Below are 24,903 nucleotides of genomic sequence, written 5' to 3'. Positions count from 1 at the left end.
TTCAATTTATTTAAACTTATAAAAAAGTTCACCCATTTCTCCCACCACTTACCCCCCGCCTCTTGCAACCACCAGTCTGTTCTCTGTATCTATGAGCTTGTTTTTGTTTTTTAAATTCCACATATAAGAGAGATCATACGGTATTTGTCCTTCTCTGACTTATTTCACTTAGCATAATGCCCTTGAGGTCCATCCATGTTGTCGCAGATGGCAAGATTTTATTCTTCTTTGTGGCTGAATAATATTCTATTGTATGTATACACACCACAGTTTTTTTTTAGCTACATAATCTTTTTTTATTTACTTTTAAATTAATTTAAATTTATTTATTTTTGGCTGGGTTGGGTCTTTGTTGCTGCACATGGGCTTTCTCTAGTTGCGGCGAGCAGAAACTACTCTTTGTTGTGGTGCGTAGCCTTCTCATTGTGGTGGCTTCTCTTGTTGCAGAGCACAGGCTCTAGGCACATGGGCTTCAGTAGTTGTGGCACGCAGGCTCGGTAGTTGTGGCTCACGGGCTTAGTTGCTCCGCGGCATGTGGTATCTTCCTGGACCAGGGCTTGAACCCATGTCCCCTGCATTGGCAGGCAGATTCTTAACCAGTGTGCCACCAGGGAAGCCACACACACCACAGTTTCTTAATCCATTCATCCATTGATGGACACTTAGGTTGGTTCCATATTTGGCTAATTCTGTGATGAACATAGGGGTAGCTGTATCTTTTCAAATTAGTATTTTCATTTTCTTTTGATAAATACTCAGAAGTGGAATTACTAGATCATATGGTGGTTCTATTTTTAATTTTTTGTGGAACCTACATACTGTTATCCATATTGGCTGTACCAATTTACGTTCCCACCAATGGTGCATGAGGGTTCCCTTTTTTACAAATCCTTGCCAATGCTTGTTATTTCTTGTCTTTTTGATGATAGCCATTCTAAGAGGTATAATGTGATATCTCATTGTGGTTTTGATTTGCATTTCTGTAATGATTAATGATGTTGAGCATCTTTTCATGTATGTGTTGGCCATCTGTATGACTTCTTTGGGAAAAAAAGTGTCTATTCAGCTCTTATGCCCATTTTTAATTGGATTGTTTGAGCTTTGTTTTTTTTTGTTTGTTTGCTATTGAGTTGTATGAGTTCTTTATGTATCTTGGATATTAACCCCTTATCAGATACATAATTTGCAAATATTTGCTCCCATTCTGTAGGTTCCCTTTTCATTTCTTGGTGGTTTCCTTTGCTGTGCAGAAGCATTTTAGTTTGAGGTACTCCCACTTGTTTATCTTTGCCTTTGTTCTTTTGCATTTGACATAGATTCAAAAAATCATCACCAAGACCTATGTCAGTGAGCTTACCACTTGTGTTTTCTTCTAGGAATTTTATGGTGTCATGTCTTACATTCAAGTATGTAATCCCTTTAGGGTTAATTTTTATATATCTTATGAGATAGTTGTCCAGTTTCATTCTTTTGCATGTAGTTATCCAGTTTTTCCAGCACCTTTTATTGAAGAGATTGTCCTTTCCCCATTGTATATTCTTCGGCCCTTTGTCATAACTTAATTTATCATATATGTGTGGGTTAATTTCTGGGCTCTCTGTTTTGTTCCATTGATCTATGTGTCCTTTTATATGCAAATACCATACTGTTTCAGTTACTTTAGCTTTGTAATACAGTTTGAAATCAGGGAGTGTGATACTTCCAGCTTTGTTATTCTTAAGATTACTTTGGCTATTTGGGGTCTTTTATGTTTCCATGCACATTTTAAGATTATTTATCCTATTTCTGTAAAAAATGCCATTGGAATTTTGATAGGGGTTGGATTGAACCTGTATATTGCTTCTGGTAGTATGACATTTTAACAATACTAATTCTTTCAATCCATGAGCATGGAATATCTTTCCATTTATTTGTGCTGTCTTCAATTTCTTTCATCAATGTCTTGTGGTTTTTAGTATAGAGATCTTTCACCTCCTTAGTTAAATTTCTTCCTTAGTATTTTATTCTTTGATGCTATTGTAAATGGGATTATTTTCCTAATTTCTCTTTCTGATAGTCCATTATTACTATAAAGAAATGCAGCTGATTTTTGTGTACTGATTTTTTGTCCTGCACCTTTACTGAATTTGTTTATTAGTTCTAACCATTTTTTGATGGAATCTGTAGGGTTTTCTATGTATAGTATCATGGCATCTGCAAATAGAGACAAGCTTACTTCTTCCTTTCCAATTTGGATGCCTTTATTTATTTTTTGTCTTGCCTAATTGCTGTGGCTAAAACGTCCAATAGTATGTTGAATAAAAGTGGCTGGAGTGACATCCTTGTCTTGTTCCTGATATTAGAGCAAAAGATTTCAGCTTTTCACTATTGAGTATGGTGTTAGTTGTGGGCTTGCCATATATAGCCTTTATTATGTTTGGGTATGTTCCTCCTATACCCGCTTTGTTGAGAGTTGTTTATTTTTTTATCATAAATGGATGTTGAATTTTGTCAGATGCTTTTTCTGCATCTATTGAGATGATCATATTATTTTTATCCTTCATTTTGTTAATATGGTGAATCACACTGACTGACTTGCAGATGTTGAACCATCCTTGCATTGCTGATAAATCCCCTTTGATCATGGTGTATGATTCTTTTCATGCATTATTGAATTCAGTTTGCTAATATTTTGTTGAGGATTTTTCGCCTATGTTTATCAGTGATTTGGGCCTGTAATTTTCTTTCTTGTATGCCATCCTTGTTTGGTTTTGATATCAGGGTAATATAGACCTTGTAATATGTATTTGGAGGAGTTCTCCCATATTTTGAGGGAGAGTTTGAGAAAGATTGGTATTAATGCTTTGAAAGTTTTGGTGGAATTCACTGGTGAAGCCGTCTGGTCCTGGAGTCATGTTTGTTGGGAGATTTTTGATTACCAATTCAGATGTCTTGCTAGTAATTGATCTGTTCAGATTTCCTATTCATCATGATTCAGTCTTGGTAGATGATATGTTTCTAGGAGTTTATATATATTCTAGGTTGTCCAGTTTGTTGGCATGTAATTCTTCATAGTAGTCTCTTATGATTCTTTGTATTTCTGTGGTATTAGTTATAACATCTCTCCTTTCATTTTTGATTTGTTTGAGTCCTCTCTTTTTCTCTTGGTGAGTCTAGCTAAGGGTTTGTCAATTTTGCTTATCTTTTCAGTGAACCAGCTCTTAGTTTAATTGCTCTTTTCTCTTGTTTTTTAAAGTCTCTATTTCATCTATTTCTGCTCTTATCTTTGTTATTTCTTCTACTAACTTTTGGCTTCATTGGTTCTTTTTCTGGATCCTTGGGGTGTAAAATTAGGTTGTTTATTTGAAACTTGTTTCTTGAGGTAGGCATTTATTACTATAGACTTCCCTCTTAGAACTATTTTTGCCACATCCCATAGATTTTGGATTGTTGTGTGTCCATTTTCATTTGTCTCCAGGTATCTTTTGATTTCTTCTATTCTTTTTTAGATTTTTTTTTTGATGTGGACCGTTTTTAAAGTCTTTATTGGATTTGTTACAATATTGCTTCTGCTTTATGTTTTGGTTTTTTGGTCCTGAGGCATGTGGGATCTTAGCTCCCCGACCAGGGATTGAACCTGCACCCCCTGCATTAGAAGGCGAAATCTTAACCACTGGACTGCCAGGGAAGTCCCTCTTCTTTGATTGCTTCAGTGACCCATTGCTTGTTTAATAGCATATTGTTTAGCCTCCAAATGTTTGTGATTTTTGCAGTTTTTTGGTTGTAATTGATTTCTAGTCTCATACTGTTGTGGTCAGAAAAGATGTATGATATGATTTAAATCTTCTTAAATTTATTGAGACTTGTTTTATGACCTAGCATGTGATCTATCCTGGAGAATGTTCCATGTGCACTTGAAAAGAATGTGTATTCTGCTTTTGGATGGAATGTTCTACTTATATCTATTATGGCTGCTTGGTCTAAAGTGTCATTTAAGGCCAGTATTTCCTTATTGGCTTTTTGACTAGGTGATCTGTCCACTGATGTAAGTGAGGTGTTGAAGTCACCTCCTATTATTGTGTTGCTGTCAATTTCTCCCTTTATGTTTGTTTATATTTGCTCGATCTATTTAGGTTCTCCTATATTGGGTGCATATATTTTTACAGTTGTTATGTGTTCTTGGGTTGAGCCCTTTATAATTATGTTATGTCCTTCTTTGTCTCTTGTTACAGTCTTTTTTTTTAAAAAAAAGTCTATTTTGTCTGGTATAAGTTTTGCTACAGCTTTCCTTTTGTTTCCATTTGCATGGAATACCTTTTACAATCCCCTCAGCTTGTGTCTTTCTATCTGATTTGTCTCTCTTGTAGGCAGCATATAGATGTGTCTTGTGTTTTTATACATTCAGCCACTCTGTCTTTTGATTGGAGAATTCAGTGTGTTTACATTTAAAATATTGTTAGGTACATGGTTATTGCCATCTTGTTAATTCTTTTGCTGTTTTTGTAGTTCCGCTCTGTTCCTTTTTTTAATATTTTAATTTTATTGGAGTATAGTTGATTTACAATGTTGTGTTAGTTGCACCTGTACAGCAAAGTGATTCAGTTGTACATATACATATATTCATTCTTTTTTTGGTTCTTTTCTCGTACAGCTTACTGCAGAATATTGAATAGAGTTCCCTGTGCTATACAGTAGGCCCTTGTTGGTTATCTATCATATATATAGTAGTGTGTGTTTGTTCATCCAAGCTCCTGATTTATCCATTGCCCCAGCGTTTCCCCTTTGGTGACCATAAGTTTGTTTTTGATATCTGTAAGTCTGTTTCTGTTTTGTAAATAAGTTCACTTCTATCTTTTTTTAAAATTAGACGCCACATATGAGTGATGTCATATGATATTTGTCTTTCTCTGTCTGACTTACTTCACTTAGTATGATAATTTCTAGGTTCACCCATGTTGCTACAAATGGCATTATTTCATTCTTTTTTGTGGCTGAGTAATATTCCATTGTATATATGTACCACTTCTTCTTTATCCATTCCTCTGTCAATGGACATTTAGGTTGTTTCTGTGCCTCAGCTATTGTAAATAGTGCTTCAGTGAACATTAGGGTGCATATATCCTTTCAGATTACTGTTTTCTCCAAAGATATAGCCAGCAATGGGATTGCTGGATCATATGGTAGTTCTATTTTTAGTTTTTTAAGGAACCTCCATACTGTTCTCCATAGTGGTTGTGCCAATATACAGTCCCACCAACAGTGTAGGAGGGTTCCCTTTTCTCCACACCCTCTCCAGTATTTATTGTTCGTAGACTTTTTGATGATGACTATTTTGACTGATGTGAGGTGGTACCTCATTGTAGGTTTGATTTGCATTTCTTTGACAATTAGTGCTGTTGAGCATTTTTTCATTTGCTTTTTGGCCATCTGTCTTCTTTGGAGAAATGTATATTTAAATATTCTGCCGTTTTTTGATTGGGTTGTTTATTTTTCTGACATAGAGCTGCATGAGCTGTTTGTGTATTTTGGAGATTAATCTCATGTCCGTCACTTCATTTGCAAATATCTTCTCTCATTCTGTGAGTTGTCTTTTCATTTTCTTGACGGTTTTCCTTTTTAGTGCAGAAGCTTTTAAATTTCATTAGGTTCTATTTGTTCTATTTTAGTTTTTATTTTCATTATTCTAAGAGGTGGATCAAAAAAGATTTTACTGTGATTTATGTTAAAGAATGTTCAGCCTATGTTTTCCTCTAAGAGTTTTATTGTGTCTGGCCTTATGTTTAGATCTTTGATCCATTTCGAGTTTATTTTTGTGTATGGTGTTAGAGAGTGTTCTAATCTCATGTTTTTACATGTAGCTCTCCAGTTTTCCCAGCACCACTTATTGAAGAGACTGTCTTTTCTCCACTGTATATTCTTGCCTCCCTTGTCATAGATTAATTGATCATAGGTGTGTGAGTTTATTTCTGAACTTTCTGTCTTATTCCATTGATCTATATTTCTCTTTTTGTTCCAGTACAATACTATTTTAATGACTAGCTTTGTAGTATAGTCTAAAGTCAGGGAGTCTGATTCCTCCAGCTCCATTTTTCTTTCTCAAGATTGCTTTGGCTATTTGGGGTCTTTTGTGTTTCCATATAAATATAAAAATTTTTTGTTCTAGTTCTGTGAAAAATGCCATTGGTAATTTGATGGGGATTGCATTGGATCTGTAGATTGCTTTGGGTAGTATAGGCATTTAGACAATATGGATTCTTCCCATCCAAAAACATGGTATATCCTTTCATCTGTTTGTGTCATCTACAATTTCTTTCATCAGCGTCTGATAGTTTTCAGAATAGAGGCCTTTTGTCTTCTTACGTAGGTTTATACCTAGGTACTTTATTCTTTTGGATGCAATGGTAAATGGGAGTGTTTCCTTAATTTCGCTTTCTGATCTTTTGTTGTTAGTGTATGGAAATGCAAGAGATTTCTGTCTATTAATTTTGTATTCTGAAACTTTACTGAATTCATTGATGAGCTCTAGTAGTTTTCTGGTAGCCTCTTTAGGATTCTCTATGTACAGTATCATGTCATCTGCAAACAGTGACAGTTTTAATTCTTCTTTTCTGATTTGGATTCCTTTTATTTCTTTTTCTTCTCTGATTGCTGTGGCTAAAGCTTCCAAAACTATGTTGAATAAGAGTGGTGAGAGTGGGCAACCCCTGATCTTAGAGGAAATGCTTTCAGTTTTTCACCATTAAGGATAATGTTTGCTGTGGGTTTGTCATATATGACCTTTATTATATTGAGGTAGGTTCCCTCTATGCCCACTTTTTGGAGAGTTTTTATCATAAATGGGTGTTGAATTTTGTCAACAGCTTTTTCTGCATCTATTGAGTTGATAATATGGTTTTTATTCTTCAGTTAGTAGTTAATGTGGTGTATCACACTGATTGATTTACGGATATTGAAGATTCCTTGCATCCCTGAGATAAATCCTACTTGATCATGGTGTATGATCCTTTTAATGTATTGTTGGATTCGATTTGCTAGTATTTTGTTGAGTATCTTTGTATCTATGTTTATAGTGATATTGGCCTGTAATTTTCTTTTTTTGTGGTATTTTTGTCTGGTTTTGGTATCAGGGTGGTGGTGGCATCATAGAATGAGTTTGGGAGTGTTCCTTGCTCTGCAATTCTATGGAAAAGTTAAAAAAGGGTAGGTGTTAACTCTTTTTCAAATGTTCAATATAATATTCACCTGTGAAGCCATCTGGTCCTGTACTTTTGTTTGTTGGAAGTTTTAAAATCACTGTTTCAATTTTAGTACTTGTGTTTGGTCTGTTCATATTCTTTATTTATTCTTGATTCAGTCTTAGAAGGTTGTATCTTTCTAAGAATTTGTCCATTTCTTCTAGGTTGTCCATTTTATTGGCATAGAGTTGCCTGTGGTAGTTTCTTATGATCCTTTGTATTTCTGCAATGTCAGTTGTAACTTCTTTTTCATTTCTTCTTTAATTGGCATAGAGTTTCTTGTGGTAGTCTCTTATGATCCTTTGTATTTCTGCAGTGTCAATTGTAACTTCTCCTTTTTCATTTCTTCTTTAATTGATTTGAGTCCTCTCTTTTTCTTGATGAGTCTGGCTAAAGGTTTATCAGTTTTGTTCATCTTCTCAAAGAACCAGCTTTTAGTTTCATTGATCTTTGCTATTGTTTTCTTCGTCTCTGTTTCATTTATTTCTGCTCTGATCTTTATGATTTTTTCCTTTTACTAACTTTGGCTTTTGTTTTTTTCTCTTTCTCTAGTTGGTTTAGGTGTAAGGTCAGGTTGTTTATTTGAGATTTTTCTTGTTTCCTGAGGTAAGATTTATTGCTATAAACTTCTCTTTTAGACCTGCTTTTACTGAGTCCTGAAGGTTTTGGACCATCGTATTTTCATTGTCATTTGTCTCTAGGTATTTTTTAAATTTCCTCTTTAATTTCTTCAATAATCTGTTGGTTGTTTAGTAACATATTGTTTAGCCTCCATGTGTTTGTGGTTTTTTCCCCCTGTAATTGATTTCTAATCCCATAGCGTTGTGGTCAGAAAAGATGCTTGGTATGATTTCAATTTTCTTAAATTTACCAAGACTTGATTTGTGGCCCAAGATGTGATCTCTCCTGGAGAATGTTCCACGTGCACTTGTGAAGGAAGTGTATTCGGCTGCTTTCCAATGGAATGTTCTGTAAATATCAATTAAGTCCATCTGGTCTAATGTGTCATTTCAGGCCTGTGTTTCCTTATTGATTTTCTGTCTGGATGATCTGTCCATTGATGAGAGTGGAGTATTAAAGTCCCCCACTATTATTGTGTTACTGCCAGTTTCTCCTTTTATGGCTGTTAGCATTTGCCTTATATATTGAGGTGCTCCTATGTTACGTGCATATATATTTATAATTGTTACATCTTCTTCTTGGATTGATCCCTTGATCATTATGTAGTGTCCTTCTTTGTCTCTTGTAACATTCTTTATTTTAGAGTCTATTTTGTCTGATGTGATTATTGCTACTCTGGCTATCTTTCAATTTCAGTTTGCATGGAATAGCTTTTTCCATTCCTTCACTGTCAGTCTGTATGTGTCCCTAGATCTGAAGTCGGTCTCTCATAGAGAGCATATATACAGCTCGTGTTTTTGTATCCATTCAGCCAGTCCATGTCTGTTTTGGTTGGAGCATTTAATCCGTTTACATTTAAGGTCATTATTTTTATTTTTATTTTTTTATTTTTTTATTTTTTTTATTTTTTTCAGTATGCGGGCCCCTCACTGTTGTGGCCTCTCCCGTTGCGGAGCACAGGCTCCGGACACGCAGGCTCAGCGGCCATGGCTCACGGGCCTAGCTGCTCCATGGTATGTGGGATCTTCCTGGACCGGGGCACGAACCTGTGTCCCCTGCATCGGCAGGCAGACTCTCAACCACTGCGCCACCAGGGACGCCCCTAAGGTCATTATTGACATGTATGTTCCTATTGCCATTTTCTTAATTGCTTTGGATTTATTTTTGAAGGTCTTTTTTCTTCCTCTTTTGTTCTCTTCTTCTGTGATTTGATGTCTATCTTTAGTGAAGTGTTTGGATTGCTTTTTCTTTTTTGTGTGTGTATCTATTGTAGGTTTTTGGTTTGTGGTTCCCATGAGGCTTTGATATAGCAGTCTATATATAAACAAGATTGTTTTAAGTTGCTGGTCTTTTAATTTCAAATGCCTTTCCAATATCCTGTATTTGTACTCTCCTCATGATTGCTGGGTTTGATAACAAATTTCTTTGTGTATGATTTCCTACCTTTATCTTTTCCTTTACCGGTGAGCTTCCCCATTTGTAATTTTCTTGATTCTATTTGTGGCCTTTTCTTTTCTACCTAGAGAAGTTCCTTCAGGGTTTGTTGTAATTCTGGTTTGATGTTGCTGCATTCTCTTAGCTTTTGCTTGTCTGTAAAACTTCTGATTTCTCCTTTGAATTTGAACGAGAGTCTTGCTGGGTAGAGTATTCTTGGTTGTAGCTTTTTCCCTTTCATCACTTTAAATATGTCATGCCACTCCCTTTTGGCCTGCAGAGTTTTTGCTGAAAAATCAGCTGATAACCTTATGTGGGTTCTCTTGTATGTTATTTGTTGCTTTTCCCTTGTTGCTGTTATTTTTTTTTTTAATTTTTATTTTTTAATAAAATTTTTATTTTTAATTTTTATCAGTTTTATTATTATATGTCTCAGCATGTTCCTCCTTGGGTTTATCTTTTATGGGACTCTCTGTGCTTCCTGGACTTGATTGAGTGTTTTCTTTCTCATGTTAGGGAAGTTTTTGGCTATAATCTCTTCAAATATTTTCTCAGTCCCTTTCGCTCTCTCTTCTCCTTCTGGGACCCCTATAATGCGAATGTTCGTGTGTTTAATTTTGTCCCAGAGGTCTCTGAGGCTGTCTTCATTTCTTTTCATTCTTTTTTTCTGTTCTGTGGCAGTGATTTTCACCATTCTGTCTTCCAGCTCACTTATTCATTCTTCTGCCTTAGTTATTTTGCTATTGATTCCTTCTAGTGTATTTTTCATTCCAGTTATTGTATTGTTCATCTCTGTTCTTTAAACCTTCTCTTTGTTAAAAATATTGAACACTTCACGAATTTGCATGTCATCCTTGTGCAGGGACCATGCTAATCTTCTCTGTATTGTTCCAATTTTAGTATATGTACTGCTGAAGTGACCACATCTGTTCCTTTTGTCTTTTCTTGCTCTTTTCATTTGTTGTTTGACTTTCTTTAGTGGTTACATTTATATTTATTTCTCTTTGTCTTTTTTGTATTTACTGTAGGTTTTTGCTTTGTGGTTACTGTGAGGCTTACATATAATAACTTACACTCTGTTTTAAGTTGATAACAACTTAAGTGTGTTCCCACTTTAAAATCAACATTTTTACTTACTGTCCCCCTACATGTTTTATGTTTTTGATGTCATATTTTTACATCTGTTTATTTTGTGTATCCCATAACTAATTATTGTAAACATAGTTACATTTACTACTTTTGTCTTTTAACCTTTACACTAGCTTTATAAGTAATTAATTATTACCTTTACTATATGTTTACTTTTCCAGTGAGATTTATTCTTTCATATGTGATCTTGTTACTAATTAACTCCCTTTTGAGTCTGTTTTTTCACCTATAAAATGGTATGATGATGTCTTCATCATAGGAGCTAAATTTATGTATGAAATGTATGTGAGGCTGCTTTGTAAATTATCAGCTACTTTATAAGTTTATTGTAAAATGGAAATATCCTTTCATGTCCAGTTTTTGTCACCTTGCCTTTCTGTTTATCTAGTAATCACGTATGCGTATAGATGGCACTGAGAAGATTGCTTTAAAATTACTTATTATATCGTTTTATTAATATATATTATATTTATTATTACCTATTTTATTGTTTTACTACTATATGAATGTTTGACTTCTATGTAGAATTTATTTATAGTTTGACATCATTTAGTAATTATCCAGAGACACAGACATGGTTTACTGTTACTTTTTTATGACTAGATCTATTAGTAAAGGGAGTAAGCCTCACCATATCCATTACTCTGTGCGGATGCTATGATTAACTCATCCATGACTTTATAAAGAGCTAGCCGTGGATTCCCAGTGTAAGAATATTTGCTTTAGGTTTTTTACCTCAACCTTCTGGTTTTAATTTGATTCAGTCTGAGAAAGGCAAAGTAAATCAAGGACAGAGCAGGCCTGCTTTGTGAGTTTGGATTGAAAAAATGAGAAATTCAGCCTAGACACTTACCAGTGGGGATATGTGATGTAATCAATAAAATGGTGAAGGGTTTGGATTTGTTCAGTACCCCAAAGGAGTCCTCTTTAAAACTATAAATATGCATTAACTTAGATTCCCCTATCTAGTCCACCAAATATGAAACCAGGAAGTAATTTTTTCTAATACTTTTCTGATTCTAGCAGTAATATGTGAGGTGGAAGAAATCTAGAAAGTACACTTGAGCTCAGTAAAGAAAACAAAAACCCTATGACACCACTTCATAGAGATCACTGTTGTTATTTATAACCATAATCACTGTGAATAGCCTTAAAAGCTTTGTTTTGTGTGTGTTTATACCTATATCTAGATTTCATATGTAGTTGTGTATATAACTTTTGATTTGTAAAATTGAAATCATAGTGTTTTTATTACCTTAATTAAAAATATTTCCTCATTGTCACATGTATGTGAAATATTCACTATTTAGATGAACCATAATTTATCTGTGCCCTATTTTTGGACATTCTAAGTTGGCCCCCAGTTTTTGCTCTTATATGTAATGGGGGAATGAAAACAATCTTATATGTAAAAATTGGTGTGACATTTGCTAATTATTTTATGTGGATAGGACCTAAAAATGGAATGTCTCGGTCAAAGTTACCTATAGTTTTAAGGATTTTTGAAACATATGCCAGATGTTGTCCATAAGAGTCCAATGAGAGCTCCCATTGCCATACCACTTCACCATTGTCTTACCAGCTCACCAGGTACTGTTTACTTTATGCACTGACTACAAATTATGTTCCTCTCACTATCCCAGCCTTAGTTAAAGCCTCATCATTTCTTCACAGGTTCAATTCAACAGCCTCTAGTCTTGACTCCAAAGCATTCTCCATGTTTACATGATCTTTCTCAACCAGGAATCTTATCACATCAATGGCTTCTCTATAGTCTGTATGTGAACCTGCATATTCCAGCATGTGTGCAGAGCTTGTGGTTGCACTGCCACAACCTCTCTAGCCTCATCTGTAGATACTTGCCCACTTACAGTCTTGCCTTCAGTCCTCTTAAATTATGGTGGAAGCATTCTGATCTGAGACATGATTTTTTAATAAAAAATATTGGTTAAAATAGGGAGACATAAAAGTGATATAGTAAAAATGTTTATTATAACTTAAAACATATGTTCACATTTGTTCATCAGTCTTTTGATGTAGGGCCAAAGCCTTTCCCTTGAATGTGGCTCCACTCATCAAAGTACCTCATCAGTTTTCTTGTGTAACCACACCCATAATATGTCACTTATGAGTTCCAGTTTGAGTTTCTTTCAAGTAGAATGAATAAAAGAGCAGAATCTGGTAGGTTGTTATGATGTATCTTCCAGTCTTTTATGGCTATCTCACTCACTTGTAATTTGACAGTAATTTTATGGCAGCTAGTTTTTTTGAGTCTTTCCAAAGGATTCAACCTAGTTTTCTTAGAAACAATAACTCTTTTGGTTCACACTCATATTTCATTGGCTTATATAATATTTAATTAAATTACACAATGTTTAATTAAATTAATTAGATTCTAAGGCCAAGCATAACTGACATATACATGCTGGGAACCAATATAAATGACCCTTAGCGAGCATATCCCTCAACTGGGGGGAGGCATCAAGTGCCCTGGTCTACTGGAGAGAAACCATCAGTATTGGGCTTGAGTGTCAGTATGCCTTTCAGAGAGGATGGAGAGTGTTAATTCAGGAATGAGTTCAGTAGAAGTCAGTGAAAGAAGTTTTTCACTGACAGTTTTTCACTGTGTTTACAGCTCCTTAAGTTAGTCATAGCCTCTCCCTTCTTTATTTTTGGCCTGTTATTTGCTCTCAGATCCTTACAAATTGAATTTTGGTATCATGACTTCTTCCAGAAACCTTTTCTTCATAGACCCTCCCCTTCCAGATAGTTGTTCCCCCTGTTTTCTCACTTAGTGCCCCATGCTATAGGTTAAAGTATCCCTATATTCAACTGTGAGCCCAGTGAGACCAGGGACATGTCATTTATCTCTGATTCCATGGTCTTGACTTTTAGAAAGTATTGGATAAGTGAATTTGATTTTGCTTTTTCAGGAAGGTGGGGCAAGTTGAAAAATATAATTACATATCCTCATTATTAAGATATGTTTAATGTTTCTGAAATTTGAATAGGACTTATAATAAATGTGTTTGTTTATAACCTCAGTAGCTGTTATTGAATTGATGGTGTATCTTAAACATCAAAGCAATGAAACTGGGTTAAAAAAGCGAGATCACTTCAGGGACAACAATATTCTTCCATAACCACCCCTCCATGCTGCTGTCAGAATCTCTGTTCTGGGCCAATGCAGCATTTCTTTTTGATGTCTAAGTTCTAAGGGTGGCTCAAGGTGGGGATCCTGTGCAGCCCGTGGGTGAGAACACAAAGACTGGAGTCAGAGTGCCTGGGTTCAGATCTTGGCCCTGCCTCATACTCTGCACCCTCGGACAAGTCAGGGCCTCCCTTTTCTCACCTATAAAATGGAGAAAGTCATAACTTTTAAATGATCCATAAAAGCCACTTAGAGCTGCTTGGCACATTCTGTGCCTTCAAGATAAGTTAATGGTTGCTATTGCTATTTTTGTGATACCAAAGAATTCATAAAAGTGATCCTATAAATAGTATAATCACAGAAGGATTTATAAAAATGCTTTCATAAATAGTAGCATCCCTTCTAATCCCTCACTGCAAGGAATTCAAAGAGGAAATACTAGGTGGGTAGATATTTGAATCTGGAATCTACCATTTACCAGCTGTAACATTCTGGACTATTTTCTTAACATCTCTTAGTCTTGATTTCTCTACCTGTAAAATAGAGATAATGACAATGCAAGACTCAGCGGGTTATTATGGATATTAAATTATAGAATGAATGTAAAATATGGCTCTTGGAAGATAATAACTGCTTGATAAATGGTATCTATCTCTGGCAGTTATAATCAGTCACAGATTTGGTATGCAAAATAGAACTTTATTTGTTTATAACTGAATTTTCTCACCTCTTGAGCCTCCATTTTCTCCATTGGCAGGAAATGAAATTTTGCCAATTTAATGGTAAATTCAGAGACTTCCAGACACTTCCCCTCAATCTCTAGTTTGAGTAGATATTTAGTTGATTTGGGATTCTTTCCTTTTGCCTCTTACTTTACTTCTCCCTTAGGGTGAGGTTCTGGGGATTAGGTGTTATTCTGAGATCTGTGACACTTGCATTCAGATATAGGGTTTCCAATGGTGTTAGCTCTGCTGAGTGCACAGCTGAAAGTTTTCGTTCTGCCTCCTGGCCCCAGACCCTGCCGATACCTCTGGTTCCTTGGAGCCTGGCGCACCTGCTTCATCTCTGATACTTTGAGGGAAATTCTTGTTTCTCCATCACCTCACTGGAGAGTGCAGACCTGTACAGTGGCCCCCATGCATGTCCATGCTCCCCCTGTGCTGCCATGGCTCTTCCATCCCTCCAGACCCTGCTGGGTGCTGAGTTTCTCTCAGCTTCTGAACTCACCTGGGGTTTCTTTTGCTCCGTCCGCCATCTACATGGGCTTGGCTCAGAGTGCAGATGGCGAGAGAAAGGCTCTATTTCCTTCTCAGAAACCCATAACGGTATTTAACTCTTATTCTTTGCATTAGTTTTCTATTGCTGCCATAACAAATCACTGGACATTTAACAGCTCAAAACACCACACATTTATTATCTCACAGTTCTGTAGGTTAGAAGTCTAGGGTGACTTGGCTGACTTCTCAGACTTGGGTTTCACGAGGCCAAAATCAAGGTTCACTTCAGGCTTACCAGGTTGTTAGAAGAATCCAGTTTCTTGCCTTTGTAGGACTGGAATCCCCATTTCCTTGCTGAATGTCAACTGGGGGTTGTTCTCAGCTTCTTGTGGCCACCCACTTTCCTTGGCTCGTGGCTCCCTTCTTTCATCTTCAAAGCCAGCAATGGTGGGTTGAGTCCTTCTCAGATTTTGAATCTCTCTGACCTCCCCTTCTGTCTCATCTTTTCTGCCTTCCTTTTTCCATGCATCTCTCTGACTCTTCTGACTCAGGTGATTACACTGGACCCACCTCGGTAGTATCCCTGTCTTAAGGTCAGCTGATGAGTAACCTTAATCCATTTGTGAAGTCCCTTCAGAGCAATACCTAGATTAATGGCTGGATTAGTAGCCAGGAACAGGAAATGTCGGTACATCTTTAGAATTCTGCCTATAACACTCTTACCCCAAATCTCCCTTGACTCTCCTCTGTCAGTGGGGGGATAAACTGGCTAGGCATGTGTTCCTCAAAAATCATCACTTATCCTAGGAGCTCAGCTTTTGATATCTAAGAAATGTTCCAAAGTGCCAAATTATTTTTTCTATCATAGGCTTCAAGATGCTCTGGACGTCTTTCACTAAAATTAACCTTTCTCTCTGTTATATCATGTGTATCCCATGGACAGTGTGTACAGAAAGGCCTCCCTGTCTCTTTGGATGGTGGTTAAAGGATAAAATCATGCCAGTTTGGTTAATCAAACATATATTGACTATTCTGTAGACAGTGGTATGAGAGATTCTAACCTCAAGGAATTTATAACCTAGTAGGGGTGAGTTTCATTTAAATAAATACTTATAATAAATGCACAATGTGAGAAGACTGTGTAGGAATACACATGGTACTGTCAGAACCTAGAGGAGGCTGGGACTTTCAATTGAGAGGTGAAGGTTTAAGAAACAGTGGCATATAGGCAGGCCTAGAAGAAAAGTGGTGGCTGAGAAATAATTTTACATGCTTGCAATCTGCGAAGTATTTTTCTATACTGAATTTCATTTAGTAATCACAGTTACTTTTTGCGGTAGGGATTGTAGTATTTGTGTTACAGATATAGGAGGTAAGGCTGAGAAACTTGCTCGAAATCAGATTCCATCTTTGACTGAGATTGAACCCTTGATCTAACTCCAGATATGTGCTTTTTTACTAATCACATTAAGATGAGTGGGAATGGGGGGGTGAGGGGCAAACCATGTGGCGAGAACTGGGTAAGCAAAGGTAGTAAGGTGGCTAATATGGTGTGTACAGTAGCTAGCCTTCAATAGCCTCTTATGATACCCACCTATGGGTATTGACACCTTTGTATAGTCCCCCACCGAACTGGATTGGGCTGGCCTGTGAAACCAATAGGATATTACAAATGATGATGTGTGATTCTGAGGCTAGGTCAAAACAGACCTTGTAGCTTGCAGCTGGCTTTCCTGAGTCTCTCGCTCTGAAGGGAAATAGCTACCATGCCCTAAGAGACCAGCGTCCCTCTGGGGAGGCTCACGTGGCAAGGCCATAGGAAAGCCATCTTGGCAGCAGGTCTTCCAGTCCCAGTCAGGTCTTCAGATGACTGCATCCCTGTGGGAGACCCTGAACTAGAATCAGCCGGTTAAACTGCTGTCAGATTCCTGACCCACAGAAACCGTTGTGAGGTATTTATTGTCGTTTTAAGCTACCAGGTTTGGGGCTAACTTGTTTCACAGTAATAGGTAACTAATACAGCATAGGTTTTAAAAGAGTAAGTAATTAATCTTATTTAAATAGTGTTGAACAGATTGTAAGAAACCTGCCCTGCAATCTAAGAACCTTAGTGTTTATTCTGTAAACATGAGGGAGACACTGAAGTGTTTCGAACAGAAGAGCGCTTAGAAAAATAGAATATTGGAGAGTCTCTTATGTATGGAATATTTACAAATTAACTGACTTCCTTGCCATTTGGGCCTGGAAAGCAGTCGCTGAGGAGTTAAACATCTTCTAAATACTTCCGTCTCATCTTTTTCTGAGTCTGAAAATCTGTATCTCACTCTTTGAGTCCTAGGAATCATATTTTATTTTTATTTTTCTAATTAGTGGAGAGCTTCCTACTTCCAGCATTCCTGCAAGGCTAGCATGAGCCCCTGAAAGATGTCTTGTCCTAAGAGTGTGATAGAGGCAGACCCATGGGTCACCACCAGAAGAAAATGTACGTGGTGTGAGCATGTGATTAGATTTCAGCCAAACATAGGAACAGGGAAAAGTGTGTAGTAGAAACTCTGATCTGGAGCCTCTGTTCTCTGGCCTTCTGGTGCAGTCACATCCTCGGTTAGTTCTGCCTGAAGCTTGGGGGCAGTGGAAAGTACAGTATATTAGAGAGTCTGAAGAGGAAAGTGCGAGTTCTCACTGTGCCACTGACAAGCTGTGTGATCTTGGGCAAATATCGAATCCCCTGGGTCTCAGTATCTCTGCCCGTAAAATGAGGAAGGGTTGGATTAGATGATTCCTAAGGTTCATCCTAATTACAATGTTCCATGACTTAGGATTCCTTTTATGTGATATCTCCATCAAAACTGGGAGAGTTCAGAGTGATAATGACTATTTCTAAAGGGAATAGGACAAGTACCATAACCAAAAATGTTCCTTGGAAAAGTTTGTATTGTTATTAGACACAATGTATATCCGTTTGCTTAGTTTTCTGTGTAACATGAGTATTCCTTTGTAATTATAAGAATTACTTAATTTCTAAAAGGTTTGATTTCCCACCATAGAGGTTATGGTGGGAAAAATTAGAAATGCTGCCTGCCATTCATGCATTAACAATACATAAGTCAGTAAATGAGTCCGTGCCATAGGTATTGTTCAGTGTGATTTCTATTCTGTTTAATAATTGCAATTTTAATTGATAATTGTGATTTATACCATCATCTTAACACCTTACAGGAGATGCGGCCCCCTGCCTACTAATTTAGACTGATCTTAGTTTTGGTGCAACATTGGTATGTAATAGGATGCTTGGAAATTGCAGTTTGTAGCTATTACAGATTTTCTTTTCAGGATTGGTAAGTGGAGACACCCCTTACAGAACCCTACAGGGTAATGAAATCCATTAATTAATCACAAACTGTGTATTTTAGCTTCCATTGTAATTGTAAATCGTTTTCACCAAGGCTGTTTTGCCCACTTTTTTCTCTTTCTCCTTTTTCCCCCATCCATCTCTCAGAAGACTGGTGAAAATGCAACCAGGTAAGCAAGCAGATAAATGAAAATGAAGAAAATCAAGTGGCCTAGATGTTTTAAGAGCTACATAAACTCAAACTCTGGTGATTCTGGAGTTTATCGGAGTGTGGGGAGGGGAGGGGAGGGAGGTAGGTCACCAGGTACAGTAGCTTGCCCTGTCTGAGCATGTAACCCCAACTTCAGACACTGGCAGACAGGATGACAAGCAGAAGTAAATAGTTGGTGCTGGGTGTATGAAAGGAAGTATTTTCACATCAGTCCTTCCACTGTGGACCCTATTTACACACTCCAATAGGTTATTTTTTTCTTTTTCTAGACTCCTTTCATTCTAAGAGGATTACACCCTCCATTGCTTTCGGTCCACAAATCCTCCAATGCCATTTGATCGGCATGTTTGTGACATTTTTGTTTGGATCAGGATTTGACCATACCTCTAGTGGTCTGAGGAGGGTGGCAAGTGTTGCTGGGTGGCCAGAATAGCCAGAGGGTGGTGTGAATTCATTGCTAAATTGTAGAACAGTGCCAGAAGGATGCTGAGATTCTTCTTCTTTTATTCTTTTCAAAACCCTGACTTGAAACAGATACAAACTCCTTAACTTACTGATGCAAAACTCTATCTCCTAAGGCTGTGGTTTTTAAACTTGAGTTACCAACCCAGAAACGCAGACTTTCTGATTCAGTAAGTATGAAATAAGGCCTGATAATTTGCATTTCTAACAAGTTTCCCGGTGTTGCGGATACTGCTGGTCCCATTTTGGGAACTGCTGTCTTAAAGATTCTCCCAACCTGGAGCAATTGGAAATCAGGCTACAGTCCCCCCAGGGTTTCTCAATTTTCTCACTCCTTTGAGGCCAGCTTGGCTCTGCTGCACTGTCCCTTGGGTCTGGGGTCATGGGTGTGTGCTCATATCCTGTCCTTCAGACCCAGAGTGTCCCAGACAGCTGAGAACTCTGGGACACCCAACCATCTGAATTTCTGAACACAGTATAAAACCAGAGATTTGGCACGGAAGTTGTGATCCCCCATGACCTTAGGAACATTGTCATTTAATCTTGAAAATAACACTCTAGGTGGGGAGCATTCTCACTTTTATCTATGAGGAATTGAAACTGAAGAAGTTGAAATTACTTGCCCAGAAGTAAATTGCTGAACTGGTGTTTGAACCCAGGATTATGGCTTCAGTGCCTGATTTTCCTTTACCTACGTCTCTGTTTCTCCTGGGTTCCATTTTGACCTCTTTCCTCATTTTTATGTAGCCAAGATTACAAAGACGCTCTTTAATTAGGGTTTGAATTATGACTTACATAAACATATGTGTGTATTTATGTATATGTGATTATATATACACACACACATGCTCCTTGCTTCATTTTTATTATTTTGCATGTATTTGTAGTGTAGTATAGTATATAATATGCATCCTTGAAGTTGCCCTAAAGCAGTTTAGGAACAGGGCAAGGAATACATATATACCCCTAAGTCTAGTGAACTCGTGCACATACACATTACTCATCCACACACAAACTGGCTTTTCCTCCATGCCTCACATTAAGTCTAAGAAAATCTGTCTCTTTGGTTGCCATTGACTCATACTAAGTTCCAGCCATGCCCTTGACTGCCATCAGTAAATGGAATGAAAATTGCCTTCGCTGCCCTGCCCTCCTTGCGTTATCCGCAGTGCTTCACCATAAAGGAGGAGATTTAAGTCATCCTTTAGTTCTGGTGGGAGAGAGTTGGCAGGTCTGTATTGACAGATCCACTCTGTTGGAAAATAAGAACAAGCTCTGAGGGCTTTGAGGGTGTGTCTGCAGTGAGTCTATATACTTTGTCCACATTAATAGCAATGCAGGGTTTTTTTCCTTTCCTAAAGAAAACAGCTCTTTTTCCACTGAGGGGTGGACAGGGGGAACAAACCAAAAAACAAAAATTCTGGCGTCTGCTGTTGAAGGCTATAGTGAACAAGGACCTGGGTTACAGGAAGAATGGTGATAAGAAGGAAAAATTGGTGGTCGTAGGTACCCCCAGGAACAAAATGACTGGGAAATACAAAATCACTTGTTTTTATTTTTAAGTTTTCTTGTGAAAGTGGGTGTTGGAAAGGTTGCAGCTTGTGAGTTATTGTAAGTGGTGGAAGGAGGGTTGTTTGAAATCTGAAAGGAAATTGTAACCGCAGATGTGAATGGGTGGCCTGTATAACTAGGTACCTGGTGGGTGTTAGAGGTATGTGCACGCTAGTGCATGTACTTCGGTTCAGCTGTGTGTGGGTTTCTGCAGTCTCCTAGTGTTCCTTCTGGCTGAAATTGCTCACAAGCAAACAAAAAATTTGCATTATGCTCAGATTGTTTCCTAGTATACCAATTGCATTGAAACAAATTTGTGTTTTCAAACAAGCAGTATAGTACAACCGACTTTACATGTCAATTCTCAGAGGATTCCGTTTCCCTTGTTATTAGAATACTTGATGGCCATCAGTGAGATGAGGGGTATGTGAGGACCACTCTCTTATACACATTTATTTCTTATCTCATAAAATTTTAGATAATATAAAGTAATTAGTAAAGTCCCCCTTCAATGTCACGAAACGGATGTTAATGTTTTTTGGGCCACATAAAAATTTCCCGTGTAGCAAAATGACCTTGTTAAGATGACATGTTCTCACCCCATCCCCCACCTCACCACGACCTTTGAGCCAAGCCACGTGGGGCTGAGTCACCGATGACTGGATGTTGTTCGTTTTCTCCCTGATGATTTTCTTTGACTGATAGCCCAGAGAGGTACCTATTGAAGTGGCTCTGTATTGTTTGGTGAAGTGTGTATACTCATTTGTTCTGGGTCTCAGGGCATTTCCCAGGGTCTCATATATTGATTTCAGGATATGGCTGTGTGTATTAGACATGTCTCAGCAAATTCTGCATGCACAGTATTTGTGATGGTTAATTCTGAGGTACACTGGGTGTTTTATCCTTTTCAGGTCCACCTTGGGAAAAAGAGAAAATAACACACGGAGAAAGAAGCAGCTTCACACCTTTGACCCTACATTTGCAGGGGAGCCATGTCTGGGAAAAGCATAGATAAAACAGTGTCTTTGGAAGGAGTATCTGGTCATTTTCAACAGGTTCAATATCTCTCTTCTAATTAGATGTGGCAGCTGGATTCTCATGTGTGCATTCAGATTACAGAGAGATAAGTGTTACACCACCAACATAATTGCTGGGAAAGGTAGTATCCATATAAACATGTAGGAAATTAAAAAAAAATCTAGATGTAGGAATAAAGTATGAGGTCCTAGAATTTAGGGCTGGAAGGAAATGTGGAGAGAAAGGATATTTTTGTCTTGTGTTTCATCTTACAATAAGGAATATGAGTCCCACAGAAGCAGCACAACTAGCCAGGAGATCCTGGCTCGTTATAACGGAACCAGGAACATTAGGGTTCCTAGCTCTTGTCTTTGCACCATGGTGTTGATTTTTGTAATTCAGTAGGTTCTGACCACTTAAGATTTCAGGGAGCCCTCATTCTGTTGCTGCTGCTCCCTTTAACCCTAGTATTTGTCACACGTGCTTGATTTGATTCCCCTGCCACACACTTCCATTTTATTTTATTTTTTAAAGCTGAGAAAAATGTATTGTATTCAGGCCACGGCTACCAGTAGTTGCTTTACTTCTTTAGTTGACATCCTTTTTTTTACCTCAGTTGATAGAAATATAAGAATAGTCCTTGTACAAGGAGAACAAAAGTGCTAGCCTACTCCGTATGGAGGCCTGTTTTCCAACAATTCTGTTTTATCTAGTCAGTGAAATCCTTGGATGTGTTACTAGAGATGTGAGGACCTGAGAAGAACACCCCAGAAATTTTCAAGAAAAAATGTTTACCTCCTCAAGATATTTTTAAAACTAAATTGGAAAAAGGTGTCTTATGAAAAATGTTTAGAATGAAATACAGTATTTCAGATATAAAGTGTTCATATGCTATGTGGCCTTTAACCCTTCAAAATGAATTCTTAAAACCTTGTAATTGGTGGGCATATATGAAAGACTGTTTATGGTGTCAGTTTAGTACAATCTCCATACCCCAAGGACAAGCTAATACTCACTAAGCACTTACTGGGTGTCAAGCACTATTCTGCATGGCTTACAGGGAATCATTCATTTAATCCTCAATACAACACCATGAGGAAAATGCCATCATTATTACTCCATTTGATGGGGGGAAACTCAGGTTCAAAAAAGTGGCTTGACTTGCCTAATGCCACGTGCTAATAAGTTGAGGAGCTGGGATGCAAATGGAGGCTTCTGCTTTCAAGCATGCACTACTAGTAGAAATGAAGGGAGGAGCTAGAAGCACCTGCCTTAGTCATGCTTCTCTCACTCATCAGGCAGTTCAGGGCATCCATCCAAGCAGTTTTGTTCTCCATTAAAGGAGAATATAAATAATACACAGTTTTCCTTTTCACAGGTTTGTTGTGATAATCTAAGAAGATAAGGAAGGGAAGTAATGTTTAACGAGCATCTACTATGAGCCAGGGACCACTGGGGTGTATATGTTTCACATAACATCATTCATTGCTGCTGTCCCTGCTATTGCTATTGTGCGGTTCTCAAATTCTCTGTTGACTGCAGTCACTGCCATTTTCAGAAGATAGATTAACTGCCATCTGTTCTCATGTGTGGGTTTTCTTGTTGCCTCTCACGCCTGTCTTGTTCAACTGATTTCACTGGAGGCGTGAGATTATTTTTAAAGGGATACATGTTATTTGTAGAAAATTTGGGCAAAGGATTTGAAAAAGCAGTTTAAGAGGAGCAAACTCAAAAGGCTCTCAAGCATTGGAAAAGGTACTCCGAGTCACTAGTGATGAGAGAAATGCAAATTAAATCAGTAATGATGTATATAGCATTTCAGAGGGATCAGTTATGCCCAGTGTTTCTGGGGCTGTGGGGACTGTCATGCATTGCTAATAGGAGGTAGACTGATGCTGCTATTCTGGAGAGCCTGTGATACTGCTTGTTCAGATTAGGCCCACTCATATCCCATGACCCAGCAATTATGCTCTTGGAGATGTATGAAAACATCTTTGTTTTCTATATATTTATATATATGTGTATACACACATATATGCATACATATATACATACATATGTATATGCACATATATGTATATGTGTACGTATGTATATGTAAAACACCATAATAGCTCATAAGAGGGTATTCTCACAAGGTTATTTTGATGGTAAGAGGGAGCTGGAGGTAAACTGGGTGTCCTCCGCTAGGAAAGTGGTTCAAATTTAGTTGAATGAACATAAAGGAGTATTGTGCATCTGTTAGAAGCAATTGATTAGATGAACATTTATCAACATGACTGGATCTTAAGGACATAGTGCCAAATGTAAAAAGTAAGAAAAATGAGATACAGTATAAAACCATTTCCCCAAGTTAAAATGAATGTCCACAAAATGATACTCATTTTGTAAGTGCACAAAATGAGGCTCTCTGCTTTCAAGCTTATACTCTTAGTAGAAGTGAAGGGAGGTACAAAAGAGGTACCAGTTAAACCCTTCAGAGTGGTTGGATGAGGGATGAGGGGGAGAAGTGGGGAGATAAAAAGGGGAATAATAAATAAAGCAAAGAGAACCTTGCAAGAACAATGATAATAGTGTGCCATAAACAGGATAACGATTAACTCAACCCCCTGAAAAGGAAAAAAGTTAGAAAATACAAGTCAGCACTAAACAAGAAAATAAAATTATGCATAATTCCATTTACAGAAAACTGTTAAAACTTCAGTGTGCATTCTTCTAGTATTTTATATGCATGTATGTGTATATGTGTATTTTATATATCACACATATTTTTATTTACAAAGTAAATGAAATGTACTCTTTTTTTTGTACCCTAGCTATGAAGAGGTACTAAGTTATCTCTAAAATGCCTTCCAATTCTAAGATGCTCTCCCTTCAGGGTGAATACCATCTCATCAAATTCAAATTTTAAACTGACTTGTGTTCAGCATAACCCAAAATATATTTGCTGAAGACTCAGTGTCAACCATGAGACACTTAGTGCATTCAAAGGAAAATATATCTGCATTTGCATTTAATTCAAAAAGTATTTACTTTGGCTTGATTGCTAAAGATCATTTAAGTGCACTCAGACCATTTCACAGGCTGACAGTTTAAGGTTGGATCACAGTATCAGAGTGTTAATTCCAAATGCAACAAGTGAGGTTAAAAGTTGGTCTAATGTAGCAGGGAACCTTCCCATGTGAGTGACTGAATGGCTTTTAATAGGCTAGAGCTGAACACGAGGCTTGTGGGAGCTCAGTTCCCCGACCAGGGATTGAACCCGGGCCACGGCAGTGACAGCACCGAATCCTAACCACTATGCCACCAGGGAACTCCCTGAACAGTTTCTGATGACTGTTTAAAAACAAGTAAATCGCGCTTCCCTGGTGGCGCAGTGTTTGAGAGTCCGCCTACTGATGCAGGGGACACGGGTTCGTGCCCCGGTCCGGGAAGATCCCACATGCCGTGGAGCGGCTGGGCCCTTGAGCCATGGCCGCTGAGCCTGTGCGTCCGGAGCCTGTGCTCCGCAATGGGAGAGGCCACAA

General features: G+C 37.6%; 1 protein-coding gene and 1 non-coding gene across 3 annotated transcripts in view; one reads left to right on the top strand and one right to left on the bottom strand.

Annotated features, from left to right (window-relative positions):
* Window positions 1-24,903, top strand: part of TMEM108 (transmembrane protein 108) — a 371,980-nt gene that overhangs the window by 82,567 nt on the left and 264,510 nt on the right. The window lies entirely within an intron of this gene.
* Window positions 10,087-10,193, bottom strand: LOC115862145 (U6 spliceosomal RNA). The gene has a single exon (XR_004043013.1). It is a non-coding gene; the product is annotated as a U6 spliceosomal RNA (small nuclear RNA).

This window comes from Globicephala melas, chromosome 4 (assembly GCF_963455315.2).
Source record: "Globicephala melas chromosome 4, mGloMel1.2, whole genome shotgun sequence".
Lineage (NCBI taxonomy): Eukaryota > Metazoa > Chordata > Mammalia > Artiodactyla > Delphinidae > Globicephala > Globicephala melas.
This window is presented reverse-complemented; position numbering and strand designations above follow the sequence as displayed.